The sequence below is a fragment of the Mastigoproctus giganteus genome, chromosome 3, assembly GCF_048544385.1.
Source record: "Mastigoproctus giganteus isolate SK-2022 chromosome 3, ASM4854438v1, whole genome shotgun sequence".
In the NCBI taxonomy this organism is placed as follows: domain Eukaryota; kingdom Metazoa; phylum Arthropoda; class Arachnida; order Uropygi; family Thelyphonidae; genus Mastigoproctus; species Mastigoproctus giganteus.
In genome coordinates, this window is record NC_143577.1 from 90,513,313 (window position 1) to 90,522,304 (window position 8,992).

Sequence of the window (8,992 nt, forward strand, 5' to 3'; positions counted from 1 at the left end):
TAAGCTGGCTCGCTTTACAGATCTGAAAACGATCTTCAAAGTCGGGATTCGGACATCGTCTCAATAGACCAGGAGGCTGATTTCACTTCGAGCCCGTGACCACCAAATACGGAGGATGCGGAAAGGTCAGGGAATGATCACCGCAATATGGCCCGCAATAAAGCCCTAAAGCCAAGGAGCAATATGGCCTTAGTTGTTAATGCTCCGAAAAACCAAATAACAAACAAACAGCTGATTTCACCTATGCAGTAGGGGATACGGCTCAATACTAAATTAATTAATTAGTATTCATTGATTAGGTGCAAAAATGAAATAAATTTAAAGGGGTCGCTGTATGAACTGTTTGCCCAAAGTGCTAAATTATCGGGACGCGGCCTTTAACACTGTATTCGAAGCTGGAGGCCGCATTCATAAAAGTCCGCAATAAGACATCGAACCTCTTGAAAGGGTCTAAAAAAGGGAAACCAGGCTGACAAAGAGCGCAAGGGAATGTTCCTAAAGCCAAAAAATTAGGCAGCTGAGGGGGGTGGGGATTTTGAGTGAATGTGGATCTCTAATGGGGATAACACAAACCAGAGAGGCATAAATATAAACTGAATGGAAGTACCAATGGACTGTGTCCCAGGATGTGTGCCTCTGGATTCTGATGCTAATACGAAACACTATTCGTTCGGTTCAAAGCGTGGGAAACAGTGTACCAATTCCACTGAGTTCAGCAGGCTGGAAAATCACATCCATTATCAGTTATTTAATAATAAAATAAATATAAGGAGGATTTTTGTTATTACACAAACCCTAATACAATATCACGATGTTTTCGTTTTGACTCAACTATTTTAGTTCCACTGCCGGCCACAACAATACCACTAATTACAAATTTTATTAAGAGTTCATTGCATCCGTACGAACAATAGCTGACGAGGCAAATTTTCTTCAAACTTTGTTCCATCATTAACAATTTCCAAAGTGTCTTCCATTGTTTCAGAGGCAATCGCTGTCTGCAATATATTCCACTTAAACTTCCATTACCTATTTCAGCCGGTGCCATCATTCAGCGGCCCTACACAGAAAATGATTAGACATGAGTATCACGTTTATTTTTAATCATTACTTCGAACGAAGTTTCTTTCAACAAACTCTTTCATTATTCATTTCGGGCAATATTAATAACTGTGTACAGAGAACGGCAATTTCTGAAGCCGCACACACAGATTACACAAACACACAAACAAAGTATAGTTGCTGGGTAAATATTAATCTACAGCCCACTCCTATTCAGCTGGCTTCGGAGAGTTGCAGAAGAAAGGATTGTTTAACAGTTTTATATCGGAGTTCCGCCAACTGAGCTTGATTTATAGCCTTCCTATTTATCACTTTAGGGGCAAGAATGTAGGCCAGATATTTAATCTGCGTGCTGCGTACCTGCCTACCGTAGATTGTATCTGATTTATTTCCTCTATTAAGTCATTAATCAGTTGAAGCCTTTTAAAGTGGCTGGCTATCAAGGTAGATTTCTTCACGAATACATACGTCATCCTTTCTGTTTCGGGCACTTATCACGATAAACTATTACACACCGCACCAGAAATGTTCCCCAAGTCTGTTACATGTCGTCCATCAACGGTGAACTTTCCAGGCACTGCGCACCGCTGTTTGATTGTGTTTTTATTTATCGGCATTTATCTTCCTACCAAATGCAAATAGAACATCTTCTCAATACGCATCGCATTTCTGTCAATGAGCAGCTTTTCATATTCAGAAAACTTTAGACAAACATTGGGTCTTCGATGGAATAGCTGTTATGGACGGCACCTATTTCTAATCCTGCCAGGATTTATGTTGCGAGTGTCGCACGCGAAAGAAAGAGATTACGTGGCTCTCTGTAAATGATTATGTATTTTAATGGTTACTTCGACAGGAAATACTTTGGGGAAGGAGGCGAAATAAACGAACCCTTCGGTAATGATGTTGCGGATGGTCTTGTAGTATTATCATGGGAGACGATGAAACAGGGATCCAAAGAGATAATCTACACTAACTGGAAAGTGAGATTATATAAATTTAAAAAAATAAACAAATAAAAAAAATTACCATAAATTATTCTTAAATTTAAAGCTTTTGGAACATAAAGGCGTTCTTTTGTTGAAGAAGAAGTAGATAAAGCGTTAATTTAATCAACATAAAATACGGCAAAGGCATAATATCATAATAATGAATTTTTACTGTATATCAGAACTTAGAGAATTCAGAAACAAATATGAAATAAAGGTTAAAATTTCGTTGTATGGTCAGTTTTATCAGCAATTTTGGGCCGCATTTCTCCTCAGCAGCAGCGAGTGAAATTTATAAGAACAAGGTTTATTGCAATCTGCAGGAAGTGGCGCTAACGTATACCTAAATTTGGTACCAGCTCTATGTTCTTTATATTGCCAATTTATTTCAACATTCTGGGCTATTAGAATACCTCAAGAAGAAGTTATTTATTTCTATCTAAAATCTTTATCTAATTTCGCCTTCATTCAGCAAAGATTGCTAGACATTCATCTGTGGCCCTATGGGAAAGGATTCTAAACAGAATGAAAAAGTATCGTGTTCTATCCTTGCTGCACGACCGGAATGGTGGTCTCTGACTTTAAATATATAAAGAACACTTAATGCTAATATAAAGCGATTAGATCCTTAGTATTCCAATGCGGGACATCGATTTTACAACCCTTCCCCCCTAAAAACAATATACACATATATATTTTTTAAATTTTTTATTTATAAAAATATTCACATACAAAATATAAATTAGATATATTTCTTTGAACTAAACTTATAAAATAAAATATCATGCTTTAAAAAAAACAAAAAACAAATATAACCTATATTTGTTTTGTTCACATATTTGTTTTATTTCACAGAAATACCAAAATATATAGGTATTCCTGTAAAATAATAATAATAATAATAATAATATACTTCTTTTAATAATAAAACAATAGAAATTAAATATATTTTTATCTGGAGTGAATTTTTCTTAATAATTCTTCATTTATTTGCTATTTTGTCGTAAAATACTTCATAAGAATTAGCAAAGTTCCACTTAACTTTGTAGTATTGCTTTCAGCGTTTCTACAGTCAGTTGTTTTTTCTCATGTCCACAAGTTATTTACCACCGAAAAAAATATTTTTTTAAAATTTAGATTTAATATTACTTTCATTTTAAAAATACAAATAAATATTATGCAATTAATACATACATATTTGTTTTTGTTGCCAAAGGTACAATTATTACGCGAAAATTGCAGCCAATAAACAATTAATCTAACCATCTAACCACAAACTTCAATCCCAAATGACAGATATGATCTCGACTGTTTATGTGGTCAGCCAGCATCATCTATGAGACGAAAGATGTCGCAAGGATGCAGAATAAAATAAAAAAATGCGATATTGTGATTCATACACTGTTGTGCAAAATTTAAGGACCAGTCAGGTTTTCACCTGTAGCTTCTCATAGGAGTGGACTGGATATGGGAAAAGCATACCAAAGGAACCTCGTGAGGTACAGAAATGATGAAGGAAACACCGACAAAACAACGGAAACAAAACGGTACAGAGGGACTTTATTCAAAAATGGCAACATAGCACTGGCTGCCATGATACAGATGCATCAATTCCAAAGATGGAACAAAGGGAAGAGGTGATCCTCAGTAGGAGATATGACCACCCGTAATGTCGATGCACGCTTTGCACTACCTGTCCATACTTAAAACAATGTTGTTGATAAGTTCTTGCGGTAACATCGTCCATTCCTCTGTAAACGCCATCTTAAGTTTTTCTGGTAGGTGTGGACATGCTGCTAGGCGTCTGCCCAGAGCGTCCCATATGTGTTCGATGGGATTTATATTGGTGGAATGGGCAGGCCAATCCATACGAACAATGTCTTCACTTTCCAAAAGCATATCAACCGTTGCAGTGCGATGGGGTGTGGCGTTTTCATCCATAAACACGAACTCGGGGCCAATGGCACCTCGGAACAGACGCACAAGAGGAAGGATTACCTCAGTACAGTAGAGTGTGCCGGTTACAGTACCGCCTTCCAGTATCTTGAGTTGTGTATATCCATCCAAGATAACGCCTCCCCAGACGAGAACACCTCGACCAGCATATCGATACCTTTCAGTGATGTTTGCGGGGTGATACCGTGTCCCAACCTTTCGCCAGATTAGCTGACGTCCAGAATCGCTGCTGAGACTAAATCTACTCTCATCAGTAAAGAGTACCTTAAGTAAAGATTTTGTAGTTGTAACCTTTAGAAATAGTGTTGGTCCTTAAGTTTTGCACACCAGTGTAATATAAGAGTGGAGGCTATATGTCCAATTCGAAATATTTCCTGGGACAGTTTGCAATGCGGGGAAAACGACTTAAATCCGGGACTGTACACTTTTCGGGTAATGCTCATAAAGTTGGATAAATCGCTCACAATATGCAATTTCATTACCCTTCAATAATAATAACGTTTATTGTTATAAACGTTATCATTATTATTTAATTCCTGATTGGCTAGAGAATGTATCTGATGGATTTTCTTTGGATGGGCTGTTTCAGTCTGTCCGAGAATGCCAGTTGAAGACCCTAGGAAGATGAATTTAGGAAAGGTGACGCCGTCCATGGCTAAAAACATCAAAACCAACCAATGCAGGGAAAACAGAGCACTGATTAGACCACTGAAGGAGGGAGTGAAGTTCTGTGTTAAGTCAATGTTCAGCCTGAACAGTGATTCTTGACGTGTTAAGTCGGAGAAAGCGCGATATCTCCCTTCCCTCCAACGAATGGAAAACTGACTGTCTGATGTTGAGGGAACATCAGACAGTCATATTAATAGTGATATTTTCCCCACCCCCATTGTTCAATGGGGGTGGGGAAAATATCACTATTAATATGATGGTTGCAATTTTATTCTGGAAACTTAGGGGATTTTTTTTTTTTTTTATCAGAAGAGCAGGAAAGAGACCACAGAATATACACGATATAATGACACTTCAATGGCATGGCCATGAGTACCTAGGCAGAAATTTATACACCCCTACACCTGGACAAAATGAGGTAATTTATTTATATATTAACGTCATCTGTTAGTTATATGTCGCATTAAATATTCTCTTTCTCTCTCTCTCTCTCTCTCTCTCTCTCTGAATTAATGACAATTTTTTTCTTTATTAATGTTTTTATACTTTTTTAAGACGCCTCCATGTGTATGAGATAATCCAAAAATAAATAACCTCATTTCGTAATATCCCAGTTCAAATCATCATTTTCTAAGAAATGTACTGTCTGAATTGCCAATTTAGGCAATCATCCTATAATGGCGTATAATCATTGTAATCAGGTATTAAAAGTCGGTATATTCTTCGCAGTCCACAAGCTGTGAGATAAGCGTGAATTAGAATTCTGCGAAATCCATTTGGAAAGCAGAATTTAATAGCCACAGTCAAAGGAGCGAGTTTCGGCCGATTCTTCAGACCAAAAGATGAACGGTTATTTCAGATGTAACAGGCCATATGCTGACCACACCTCAGATGGAAATTCGAAGGTATCGAGAAAAACTTGCAGAGTGCTCAATAGATAAAGAGAAGTCACAATAAACGTAAATAAATTTAAAAACTTTTCATTAGATTATGGCAAAACGCTAATGAGACATTTGCCTTAATGTGGTTTTATACCGCATAAGGACTGGTTAAATTTCGTATTCAAATTAAAGAATTATGCAAATGAGTTAGAGTGGCCTAAAACGGTGCATCGCTAACCCACGGGAACCTACTCTAACTATGATCCCCGTGTGTGTGTTGCATACAGACATGACATCGACTCTTCATATGAGAACGAGATTTTTTATGAGTTCTGGAGATACCAATTCCCAATCTTGTGGAAGGCTCCGCCCATGCTCATGGCATCCTAAGTCTGCCCTATTAACTTGAAGTCTGGGAATTTGGCTGGCCATTTCATATGGGCTATACTCGCCCTGTGAAGGTATTCGCTCACTAGAAGCGCCATGTGGCCCTCGGTGGGTAGCACAGTGGTTATAATCACCCTCCTCCCGCATAGGGTGGAAAAGCCTTTAGTTTGAATCCCGTCGTTGAAGCATGGAATTTTTATTTTTATTATTTATTTATTTATTATTATTTATTTATTTTTTATTTTTTGCAACATGGCTAAGTTAGACGGACTCAGGTGCGGGCTGCATGTTTCTCCTCCCCTTCCCTCCCCAGCAAACCGACTAAAGGGTATTATATTGTCATCACAGTATACTGACGCCTCATATCCTTAGTTGCTTTGGCGCTTAACACTGCCCATTCTAATCTAACAAAAGCTATTTTTATTCTTATTTAAAATGTATTCGCTTTTGTGTTTGTTCTTCAGCTTTCGTGCATAAATATATTTCTTCATTGATACGTGGACAGTATGCCTCAAAAGTATGAGGCATATATGCACTAATGAGTTACTATTTAAGAAAAAAATAATGAACAAATTGATCGAGCCCATGCTTACAGCTTTCTGGAAGGAAGCAGTTTAAATCATTCGCAAAGTGGAGTCAGGTCACCATCCTCCACTCTGTTGGGAGATGGCGACTACCTAGAGGAAGTGTTTATTTTACTGCGATTGCGTTTTGAACTGCACTTTTGTTGTTTAAAAGGGCTACAACATGTTGAGTGATTTTTCTATGTTCTTGTTGTGTAAGGAACAAAATGAAGCATGTTAATAAAATTTCAAAATTGTCATTCTTGTGATAGCAACTAAAATACTCTGTTGTGATGGACTGTGTAAAATTTTGCATTGAAACACCTATGTATTATAAACAACTTTGCATTGAAACAACTATGCTAAACACTATGCATTATAGCCAGAGCAGCTAAGGCGCCATCACCCACTTCCCTCGATAAGATACTATACATGTCTACATGGTTATGTGGGAGTACAACGTGAAATTTTATAACTTTTTTAAACTTCTTATCTTATTCTTAAATTTATGAAGAAATGCTGGTAAAACGATATAAATTTATTACGATTATTCATGTTTAGAGGATTGTTTTGGTGCATCAAATGTTTTTATCCTAATGCGATGGTTCATAAGGTTTATCAGATACGAGTACTACGTGTAATGCGCTTACAGGCCGATTTACTTGGTGTGTTGATTTATTGAAAACCCCGAACCTTTTGTATAACCTTATAAAGAAATTAAAAAGGAAAGATAAGTAGCTTTCGTGAGCACAGCTCTTGAAGCTGATTTCTACCCCCACTACATCAAGATCCACTGCATCTAATTCTTCCAACAACAAATCATCCTTGTTATCTCCCAAAATGTCAAGACTGTGTGGCCTTTTTTATATTACTGTTAAATCAATCGCTTGTAATATTTTATATTGCTGATTTTTCCTATTTTTATTGTTTCAAGAATTGCCTTACCACAGTTTCCAACTCTTGGAACGCAATCCTCCTACTTTTAAGTATTTGCCTTTCGTGGTTTTGGCGATGGCGAGGATTTACCGGTCTCTAACTCCCACGATCAGTGAGGGATATACATATACTTCAAATCACATTATAAATTTCAATTACGTTCTTGACCTCTACCGAATTATACTGTCATCTTTAGGCAAGAAACCACGGATAAGTAAACCTTTGGAATACGGTTTTGCGTTCCAATCGCTACGGCCTCGAAGATACCAAAAATTCGACTCCTTAAAATATGGATTTTGTTATCCTAAATCCCAATTAGGATTCAATCGGATTAATTTTAAATGTAGAGAGAAGCGTTTAAAGTTACAATTTGCATATTGTGGAATTAAAAGTCGGTTGAAGCCCAGAGCGACACGCATAAAGGTGTGGGTAAGCGAAGTAAAAATTGCGTTACGAGGTATGTGAAATGTCGGATGAAATTTCCCAACCTTCCACATTCATAAGAGTCGACTATAAAACACCAGCTTGCTAGAGATTTGGAAAGTCCCAATAAAAATATCGGCAGCAAGAGACCGTTCGTACCCAGCTCACGTATATAACTAAAGAAGGAAGTGTTGAAATGTCGCCACCATTATATGGCAAGGAGTTTGTGTTCGCAGATTGCTGTTGAGTAGAGGACGCGCAGAGGGCGTTCGTGACGTGCTTCACGTTAGGATGACATAGACACTAGCACGTGCGGACAACAGTATAAGGGGATCAGAATCGTACTCCAAGGATTTATAGGTCGTAATGGAGAGGCCTTTAGATTTCAGGACTGCTGGTTGTCGTTGTCGTAAAGGCAAACTACACACTCACAAGGAAAATGCGAACAGCTGAAATCTTGAAATCACGGCTGACAAGCATTTTAGCCTCAAGTAATGACAGGAGGGACTGAAATGTTCACACGGACCCAATTCTCCTGGAACGACAATAATTCGACAACAGAATTCCCTCGGGAAGTATACCCTTTACATCCGCTAAAGTGATAAAAGTTGTTTTAAAAAATTCAGCGAGGTGTTTGCCTACTGCTTCACGTTTCTGGTTTTGTTTGCGCGCTCTTCCAGTAAATATTCTGATATTTCCGACTTTATGCCATCCGGAATCACGCATTTACACCGGAAACTATAAAAGATATATAATAGGTACTCGCAGCTGGTTCACCACAACACATCACGAATCTCGGCAAATTGAACTGAAAGACGTAATTAGCTAATAAGTACACACACCTCGTTCAATGAGGTGGTACAGGAAACTACTGATCGAATAGATTTTAAAAAGTTTAATTTGGCGGAAGTTGATTATCTCAGTTGATTATTTAATATGAAAAAAGAAAAACCCAAGTTTTGTTAATTATCACAGGTTAATATGGTTAAACCGATATAAAAATAATAATGTACGTTAATACTTAAAGGAGTTACCCTAATATAAAATTTAAATAAAGTTCATAATTTATATAAAACTTCATAAGCGTCGATGGTCATGAGATCATGTTTTTTATGCAAGGAGGAAA